Genomic DNA, 11,186 nt, shown 5'->3' with positions numbered 1-11,186 from the left:
AATGAAGGTCTTCGCCATTGGCTGAGAATTACTGTTACCATGGCAACCATCTTTGTTGCTTTTGTCCCTTTCTCGGATAACAATGTTTTTTCAATTTACTCACCCCTAAGTTTAATAGTTCGAAAATATATAGCCTAAAGCGTGTAATTATATGGTTTTTAATTACAAAAATAATTACTTTAAAATATACTGTGATTGATAAGATCCTGTGTTGAAAAGAAGTGTGTTTACGCTTTATTATATTAGTATAGATAACCTCAAAATTTTATAATCTAGTGGATTTATTATTACAAGCAGAAAATACTGAATATTTTCTGCTTGTAATAAAAAGAAAAGACAAAAAGGCAGCAAACCAGTAAATAAATATTTTATCATTTATAATCTTTTTCTTTCTTGGTTCACCCCACAAATCTAGATTACGAAAAAAAACACGTTCGACCTTGAAAGTGATATTGGAAACTCCACCTAAAAGTTACAACTTTATGACTGTCTCGCAATATATGTACAACTTTTGTCTTTCCTTGCCAAATTTCTAAAGTTTTTATGTAACGTTCTATTTCATATTCTCTAACATTCCTAACTTAAATAAAGTTAGGTTAAGAATTTATATTTGACATTAAGCGGTCAGTTAGAACGAAACTAAATCTATTCTCTTTTTTATTAAATGCAGGTTTCAGCACAAAAACGAATAAAGGAAATTGCTTTATGCAAATCTCACCGAGGACATTTTCTTGAATTTCGTACCGATTTGTATTCTTAGCACGTGCGAAATTGTACCTTGCCAAATAGATTGGAGCAAATTATTCGATGGAAATGTAAACAAATAATGGTGGACTGTTTACACGATTGACTCATATATATTTGTAGATGTATATGTAGTTCTCAAATAAAACTTTAATCTGTCAACAAAATTATTATTATAGGTATTTAGTTCAATTTGTATTGATGTTTGTCATTAAATTTCAACCATTTTTAGATTACTGATTGATCTGATATTTTCAGCATGTGTGGAATCGCGGGACAATAACAATATTATGATGACATAGTACTAATCTGATGATGGAGTTGGGAAAATGTCGATAGGAACTTTCATAGGAACAATTCAACAGGAAATTCGTAAACTTCATCGAGTTTGGCCTTGTTTGAATCGTCTTGACGATGGTTTTTTTTAATGTTTATTTCTTTAAATTAATTAAATGACTTAATATTATATCAAAAAGCTAAGTATTTTTTTATTTCAATATGTCGTAGATTTATGCACATACTTATTTGCAACTTACTATAAGTACCAATGTCTGTTCCATTGTTCTGTTGTTTTTATTGAAGATATTTTATTGTACCCAATCAATAGTTTATGAAGAATATATATTTATCTTGTACTAAAATATCACGTCCCTGATTAGGTCATCCTAAATTACACGAAAGTATTTTGATGCAGAAATTTTTAAAAGATTTCCTTCCACTTGAGAAAATGTTGTATACACAATATTCGCTGGAGACTTCTGTTACGAGAGCTAAGCTCTAAAACTAAGCCATATATCACACGTGCGTGCTTGGATAACCGCTCGACTCTATATCGAACTTCTCGATATTTAATCCATAGACTACAATATTTTTTTAAAATCGATTTCTATTATTTGTGTTTTCATCGTCATCTTTCAGGACTTTATGTATGGTTCGCGCAATATGTACTTCTCCTCAATACATCTTTATCTGCCGCCATATCTTTATTCACTCACTTCTAACGCATAACCTCTTTTATTAAGATTTTTCTTGTTTATGGGCCCATTATATATTCTTAATTTATAATTAAATCAATGCAATATTAAAAAAATCACATTTCGCGAACATGATAAAAAATTTATTTGTTATTTGTCTGCAAGACTTCATTTTGTTCCGGGTAATCTCTGAAACGACTGGACCGATTTTGACGGGACTCTTACTGGAAGACTGGAAGATAGCTGATATGTGCCAGGAGTAATTAAGTTTTTTCTAAAATTTCACGCTGAATAAGTCGCGAGCAATAGCTAGTAGTATTATATACTAGCTTTTACCCGCGACTCCGTCCGCGCGGAATAAAAAATAGAAAACGGGGTAAAAATTATCCTATGTCCGTTTCCTGGTTCTAAGCTACCTGCCCACCAATTTTCAGTCAAATCGATTCAGCCGTTCTTGAGTTATAGTGTAACTAACACGACTTTCTTTTATATATATAGATATGTTGCTTCCCCCATATACTTTTTAGTATCTATAAAATTGATCTAGTTTTGCGACCTTGAAGTGTAATGTTGAAAAAAATGGCGTTTGTTTATTGATATATTAAAAGTATTACAAGTTAGCATGTTGGGCTAATGCGTGTTTTAACTACAATGGCCTTGGTATATAGTGTAAATTTTTCTTAGATTTATATCATTAGAATAAACGCGTACGAACTTTTTAATTGTAGCCTTGATTAAAACAACGGTTGAAATACTTCCGGTATTAAATCCTTTAAAGTCGCACAATTCAAATATTTTTATCCATATTGAAAATTGAAGTTTAATTTGAATAACAATTATATATTAAACAAGTATATAATCAAAGATTTAACTTAACTATACATATATATTTTAACTTGCATTTTATTAACTGCTTGACTAGTCTTAAAGTAATAACATATCAAATATTCGAATAGGGAAAAACCTTTCATTATTAAATAACGTTAAATAAAAAAAGTATTACGTAAAAGGGAAAAATTAAGTTTTTAACAGTGTTAAAATTATGAACGATGACTCTCAATGCCTTTTATCGCCTTCTCGCAGTAAAGCTCATAAAAGGGCTTTAATATAACAAACGGCTTTTTGGTGAGCAGTAAAAACGCCCTTCTATTTACAGTAAAAGAAACGAGGCCATAGAAGTCCTTAATTTTCTATTAAGCTTGAGCGTTATGCAACTGGTGGTCGGTTTTATACAAGAACAATTTTATTCTAGTTCACAAGGAGTTAAAGATGTTTTTATTGGGATTGTACAGTACTGGTCAGTTTCCATTACCGAAGCATATACAGAAAAACATTATTATATCTGCGACTAATTTAAAGAGACGGAAGACAATAAGTATTTTTTACAGATTACAGATACATACAAAACTGACAAATTCGCTAAAAAACCGTAACTCGTGGTCATGAGATTTTAGTCTATATAATTCCTTAAAATTTTAGAATGTCGTCGTTAAATAATAAATTCATTCTATCACCGTAATCATCATCACCTCACTATACATCGCCACAAAGAGGCTCGGAGCCTACCCTAAGTCAGAGGCGACTAATAATTCAATCTACAAATTGTATTTAATAAATCATGACGACTAATGGGGTGTAGTGACAGTAAATTTCAAAATAATATGAATTGTAATAAAGCTTTCGCTCAAATTGCTCTTTGAATTTGTCTGGGAATCTTAATTGGAGTAATGTAACCCGAGTCGGTTCGCCTCAGCAGCCGTGAGTCTTAATAGAGCGACTATTCAGAGAGCAGAGAGAAGACGGGGTGACGATAGGGCTGCCATCTTTCAATAAAATTAGAGACACTTGAGAAAAAAATCCTTGAATTCTTAGCGTACAACGAAAAAAGCTTGGACAGCAAATTCTAGTCCTGTAACCCTTCCCACCATTTTTATAAGGTTGAAGCGAATTTGGTTTAGGAAAGAGACGTATGGAAAAGGTCAATATCTACTGTACGTCCTTTCTTCTGTCTTAAAGGTAGGCAATGCATCTGCTACGTTTCAAATTCACTATTTTAGTGAAACGATTTGTCATCCTTTTACTAAAATACCGGTGGCAGCCCTAGACGAGAGGATTGCTTGCGAGACGTTGATCCCTGTTTAATTATGCTCTGTACTCAAATTGAACGAGCACTGAGACTCAAAACGAACCTAAGTAATAAATTCCTTACTCTACTTATATGATTTTATAAGAAATACTAGCATACAAATATATACAAATTATATTAAGAAGGCTATGTGTTCTTTCAGACTATGTTCTATATTTATGCCAAATTTCATCAAGATCCGTTGAGCCGTTCTAGAGATACCTTCAAACAAACAGTCATCCATCCATCCATCTAAACATTCGCATTTATAAAATTAGAAAGATTAATAGTAGTTATTTAGAGGTACAATCTATTATTTAATTGTTACTTTATCTTATAATTATAATCCTAAAATTTAAATAAAGCTGATCATCATTTCAGCGGAATATCGCCATTTTGAATTATAACGGGTACACGTTTAAATTTATGCATAGCCTTTCAGCATAATAAGTTTGGAAAGGCACTTTCGTTAACCTTACTTAACTCCGAAGTGTAGATTCAAGTTAATCATAAAAGCTTTCCCTACAAAATATATTGAAAAAGGAATTCTCTTAAAGAATTTTTAAAAGCCTCAGTCAAGTGATTTTAAGAATTTCGTTTTTTTTGTTTTATAAACAGGAATTAACTCACCACATCACTCAGTAATATAAAATGGGTAGGCAGAAAATAACGACGAAGACTAAAGAAAGTACGGATGGATTGTTTGATAGAGGATATTAGTAAGAAGGGAGTTTATTCAGATATGACAGCTGATAGGAAAGAGTAGTTAATACTTTGACGACCCTCTTCTGCAATGAAAAGGAGAGGAAGGTAACGATCGTCCAAAAGTTGAGCTTCAGAGAAATTATTTACATAGTTAAAAATGTCCTGTCTCAATACGATTTAAAAAAAGAAGAAACATCTTAACTAAATGTAAAAGTTATTTTGTTTTATTACCATTTTTCTTTATTTCGTTCCGAATTAATTTAAATAAACTACATTCTGACTTTAGAATGTTCTTCAAAAGCAAATTATGTCGCGCAATGTCACGAAATGAACGGACATTAAGTAGCTATTTGTTGAGAGAGAGCAGACCTCTCTTAAGTAACCAGTGTTTCGTTACCAAACTGGCCATTACACTCAATGAGAAGACGTGAATAAATTGAAGTAATACTAAAGCGTGGGCAAAGAATTACGGTCAACGAAATAGTAAATACGTATATAGAAATATAAATATGTAATATAGAATGTAAAAGTTTTGTTCATTCTCAGATAAAAACAGACCAATTTCATTAGCCTAACAAGATTTTGCTTAAATTCAAAACTGAATTATTTTAACCATAGACACACTGTTGTGCTTTTTTTTAATAAAGTTACAAAATGTTGGAAAACAGTGATATTTGTTGTTCTTTGTATAATAAAGTTTGTAAAGGCCTCTTTACAACGTCACTCTTGCGAAGTTCAAACCTTAATTAAAACTTTGAAAAGCTGAGCCTCTTGCAAATAAGTCTTTTGTATTGATAATCGAGACGTTTCTTAAAGGAAGAATAAAAGTTTGATCATATTTTACAAGTATAATGACAATCAAAATTAAAACATAAAATTGTTTCATGTTAATTTAATTTTTAGATAATTTCAATCTATTTCGAGCACGCAAAATATAAATCACTTTTAAATATCATTTTCTACTTAGTTACCCCGAGTTTCCACGACATAATTGTTTTATTTTAATTTGGCCAGGCCAAGGCCAAACATATAAACAATGCCAAAACCTTAATGAGCATGGACTCAAGAATTTTAAATTTCGGAAAGGCGCCTGCAGAAAAATAACATAAATATCTCGTGCTACTTTGCTAATGACATATAGTTACATGGAGATTTTAGAAATCCCTTTCCTTAATATTACTGTCAAAAGTAGTTTTCTTGAGTATCAGCAAATTTATTATACTTACTTTTATTTATTTACGTGTTTCTACATTTTTGTATAACTTAATTACTTGAACAGCACGTTATGTTCTGAAAATTATTTTTCACAAAGTTAATACCGGTCGTAGAACGCCGCTTTCGAGAAAAATTCGTTTATACTTTTTATAAAATACTTCTGTAACACGAATCCTTCTCAAAATAATGTTAGACAACTTTTAAATCGCTGCAATAAAACCCCACCTTTAAGTAACATTTTGCTCGGCTTAAGCGCTAAACTTTTTCGGAACGTTTCGCGTAAATTTACCCCTTCCACAAGGACATAGAAATTATGAGGCAAGTGGAATAAAATTCTTTTGCCTTTATCCGTGTTACAGAGAAAAATAAATTTTGCTACTAGAGTGAGTCACGAAAACGATTTGGTATTTTGTTAGACTCGGGGATATCGTTATATCGAGAGCTTTCACACTTCACACTTCAACGGAATAAAAGGTCAGAGTAATGTGTCACGTTATGTTTACATAAATAATATTTAATACAATATTATAAGTTATTTCATGGCTTAAAATTATAAAATGATAGATACTGTTCATGGATTTCTTATATATTTTATCATAATTTTCAGCTATTGCACATGTAACATAAAGACCAATAGATAACCTTCTTTTTGAAGTCGGCTAAAATACTGTTGTCCCTTTCATTCTCTTAAAAAAACAGAGATAATAGTATGTCACCAGTGGAATATAACTTTATTCTTTTATGCTATATATTATAAGTTTACGTAAGCTCAGTCACCTTAATTTTTTATTGTAACTAAACTTTAAACTAACAAATAAAACAAGACACACGTTACAATTTTTAAAACCCTTGGCGAATATTTAATTATCCAACATTGTGGAATTCAACTCTAACTTTAAGCTGTGTTTAAGTTGCGATAATTGCCAAACTTTAGGGACCTCTGGAGTTGTTAACACGTGTAGAATAAAGGGACGGGTCACCAGAGAGATTTTATCTGTTAGAGATGAGATAAACTTACGTCCTAGGGTAAACAGGGATTATGAATTTACATTTTAGCCGGACTGAAAGCCTATAACTGTTTTTATTCATAAATCTTTAAAAAAATCCGTAACATCATCATGATGTGTTTGCGTTGCTTGTAATGAAAATCACTTATACAACTGCGGTGTAGCCTCGTAATGCAAGCTTGTATTAAACACACCCTGGAAAGACGCCAAGTGACAATGTTTTTTGGATCTCTTTCAAACTACGTAACTAAACAGGATAAGTGTAACCATTATTTATATGAACTGCTAATGTCGTTACGTAATAGTAATTGAACAAAATAGGAGTAGTGGTTTTTAAATACCACCATACCATACCGTACCATACATACATGACGACATTGATAACGATGACATATTCAGAGGCGGAGGATTAGACCGGCCAGAGGGCCGGAGTCCTAGGTGGTGTGAGCACCAGCACCGGCTTACCGTGTAGCCTAGGAATCCCCCAACATGTTACTTAGTAAATATACATTTTATGTACTATAAATATCAATGTGAAATCTACTTGAAATACAGGCAAAGTTTGTTTATAGTTAGACCCGTGGAGTTTAACTTGATTTAAGTCATTTTATAAAATTACTAGATGATTAACTGACTATGTCGACAATTCCACGATAACATACCTTTCACCATATAAAGGCTTTGTATAAAGTTACCCTGTAATTCTTGCATTGCATTGTAACAGTGCAGTCGTAGTATCGACCGTACTAAGTCGGATAACCGGATGGTTGCCCGCGGCCACTCGGATCTTGTTTGAATACGATTACATCCGGGTATACTACCATTTTGCCGGAAAAATTATTTTATATTTTCATATATATTTAGTATATATATATATATATTTAGTTGAGTATATACTCAACGTCCAGTTTATGTAGAACATTTTTAAATTTCCAATTTCTTAGATTAGCTCATTAGCTTTCTTCCGAGCAAAGTAATATGTAAGTACATTACTAATATACAAGTTTTAGTTTTCAAATAAAGCTGTTGAAATTTTCTATTAAAACATTTTATTTATCGCTTTAATACTTTAGGATTATAAAAAGTACTATTTATTGAAAGAAAGAAAGAAAGAAAAAAGATTTATTGCCACTCAAAAAATACAATCAAAAAAGAAAAAAAAACATACAAGGCACAAAGTGCGGCAAAAGGGAGCCAGCTCAGCGAAGCAGGGACAGACTAAACTGCCCCAGCACTGGTTTTCAGCTGGCATCTTTATAAAAAATAATATTAATAATAAAAAATAAAGAAAAAAACAAAAAGATAGAATTAGATTAACAACAAGCAATGATTCATAACATTGAAATTATTGTTGACGTAAAGTTTAATAGAAAAAAGATTTATGATGAATTAAAAAAATTTGACAACATTCATTCTATTTGAAATTACCTTAAAAGGTTATTCTTGTGAAATTTTACTGAAGTTTACACATTATATTTTTGCAGAAGCTGATCTCCGCTCAACGAATACCCGAGAGAATTTGAATTTGCCGAGCACGCGGAAAGTTGGCAATTGTAATATCATCTAATGAAACCATTTTTTTAACTTTGTCATCTTCTTTTATGCATATTTAAAAAGATTCTTTTTTGAATTTATCAATGAGTTTATTTACCTTAGCTTATGAATTAAGTTATTTACCTAGAAATCCATTTCAATGTCTTGTAATTAGGTTTAAGAACTTTTCAATGGTTAATGTTTTTCTTATTGATCTAGTCCGTTTGATTTTTTAACCAATAATTTTAGGTTATGAGAAACAATCAAATATTTTTTTTATACGTACTTAAAGCCTAATTTTGTTTTAGTTACTAGCCTAACTAACTTTATCGTTCATTGTTGAAACATACATGAACTTTGTGATATGTTTATTTAATAAATTAACAAGGATGGCATAAATATTATGTCGGCAGTCACAGACAAAATTGTATCGAATTTAAAAGAAGTTCAATAAAGTTATACAGGGGGTGCTGTTTCCACGTCAGTTATGTTTTAATGAATAAAGTTATCGAATATCAAAGTTTTACATCTCCAAGCTACGAATGTCATCCTTGACCTAAAACAAGGGCATTGACAATTTTTAATTGAATAAAAATGTCAAACTGACTCTGATTTTGGGTTAAAATAGAAGACCGTAATCTCTGCCTGCCTCTCCGGGTTAAGAGCGTGAATTGTGCTGTTGGCTTTTTAACAATTCCATCTTCTCTATGAAACAGAACATTTTACAATTGGTGACCAAAGAGATTCAAATAAAATATGTTTTTACAGAGAGGACACAAGGTGTAAAGAGGAAGCATATTATAATTTTTTGGATTTTTTTATAACTTGTCACGTATTGACTCAAACTTCACAACTGAGATAGAACTAGCGGAAATAATTAATTCACGATGTACGGTCTTTACAATATTTAAACGTCTTTGTTTGTGTCCAAAATGTTTCACTAAAAGATAAACAATTTTACAGCTATGTTTCAAGAAATTAAATTAACTTTCAACCCTCTTATTGTCATAATGTCATGTTATAAAACAAAGGCAAGAATATGTTTTTATACAAGTTGGTGGAAACTCATCTTAAGGCTTTTGAATTTTCATACTAAACGAATGTGATTTCGCCTTTTCTCTTACTTCCACTTCATCTCGTGAAGCTTTCTACAATAATTTATTATTATGTTCGTAGAATACAGCGCTATATTTGTAGCCGTCTACGAATGGAATAATTAATAAGCAGATGAAGCGAAAAGAAAAACGTGATAAATTAGTAGTGAGTTCGTCGAAATTGTGAAAAACAAATTGTCAAATATAATTACTTCGAACCCTCTCACATTATTATCGTGGATTTCAAAGACCAAAATATATGTATAAAACATATCGTAATCCCTTACGTTGTCTTTGACAAAACTTAGATAACAATATGTTTCATACAGAGAATTTCAGTCTCAGAAACCAACGATTAGACGTTCAAAGATCCGCACTGGACTAGCGTGGGATGACTATCGCCTAGTCAGTTCTAATTAAGGGACTTTAGTCCCGCAGTGGTAGATGTATTGAACAAAACTTACATATTTGTTATGATATAACATGGTTACAAAATATAACAACAGCACGGATAATATTACATTTATGGCTATTACCAAATTAGTCAATATTATCGTCTAATCTATTTACTGTTCAACCAAAATAACTATCGATTAATTTGGTTCAAGGGTTTTTTGTCTATGAACTATAACAGTTTTATATTTTGTCAAGTTCAAAAGACAGCGTTATTTCAAACATAACTATATCACTGACCTTATATCACTTTATTTTACTTGTCGTACCAGATTTTAAATTCAATTGGATCTATCATTTATCACTCTGTCTGTTTTCACTCAATTTATAAACATATTCCTACGCCTACTTATACCATCACATTCATATTTAAATTTCTTCTAGTCAGTTAATATTCTTTCCTTCTTATAAAAAGCTCATATCATGGACAACCTTTTGTTCCTAAATTCCAAGCTACATCTGCGTTTTCGTGGTTAAATGATTATTAAAGCGACATGGTAAGCACTTTATGGAATCTTAACCTTAATCCTAATCTTATTCCAGAAAGTGCTTATCACTTAAAATCAAGAACAAAATCATTCTACTAGTATCTTCATTAATATAGAAACATTTACAAGAATAGTTTTTTTGTTAACCTTTTATCTTTAACAAAAATAAATATTATAAATAAAATTTCTTTTGTATAAAAACCTTTTTGGATTTTTTCCTGTTTTATAATAATTATAGACTTGTATCACTGACCTAGAAAAGGCGGGAACGACGTTTAACGTTCGTCAGAAAAAATACAATAGGTTGTCACAATTTTAGATACTTTGAAAAATAAATAGTTTTAAGGTCTGGCTAACAAAGAATAGTTATTACTGATTCGAATACGAAAAGAGTTTTTATTCAAAATAAATTGTTTAATAAAACCCTTAAACTTAAATCCAAATTTAGGTTATATTACTACAAGCATAAATTTGTTTTGTAATAAAGTTGATTTGAAGTTAAATATTATTTTTATTAGTTGATTTTTAACGTACTTATATCGATATCAATGTTTAATATTGCATTCGATTTGAACAATATAAAACAGTGCAGATACAGTAATTTTTTTCTTTTGATTTTGAATGTTTTATTACGAGATTTTTTTTCCTTATTATCTCTACATCTGCTAAGCTTTCAAAAGCTGTCGACAGAAGGCTTCAAACTGTAGAGGGTTCACACAAGGGAGACTGTATTTGTCAAAGTTAGAAAGTTTGCAATGCAAATGAGACCTTTTATGAAAACTTTTACAAAGGTCTAAAGCTTTCTCTTTGTTTGCTCTCTCCTTGATGCGAATCGATTAAAAGGGATT

The sequence above is a fragment of the Papilio machaon genome, chromosome 26, assembly GCF_912999745.1.
Source record: "Papilio machaon chromosome 26, ilPapMach1.1, whole genome shotgun sequence".
Lineage (NCBI taxonomy): Eukaryota > Metazoa > Arthropoda > Insecta > Lepidoptera > Papilionidae > Papilio > Papilio machaon.
The sequence above is the reverse complement of the archived record's forward strand: the minus strand, read 5'-3'. Positions refer to the sequence as shown.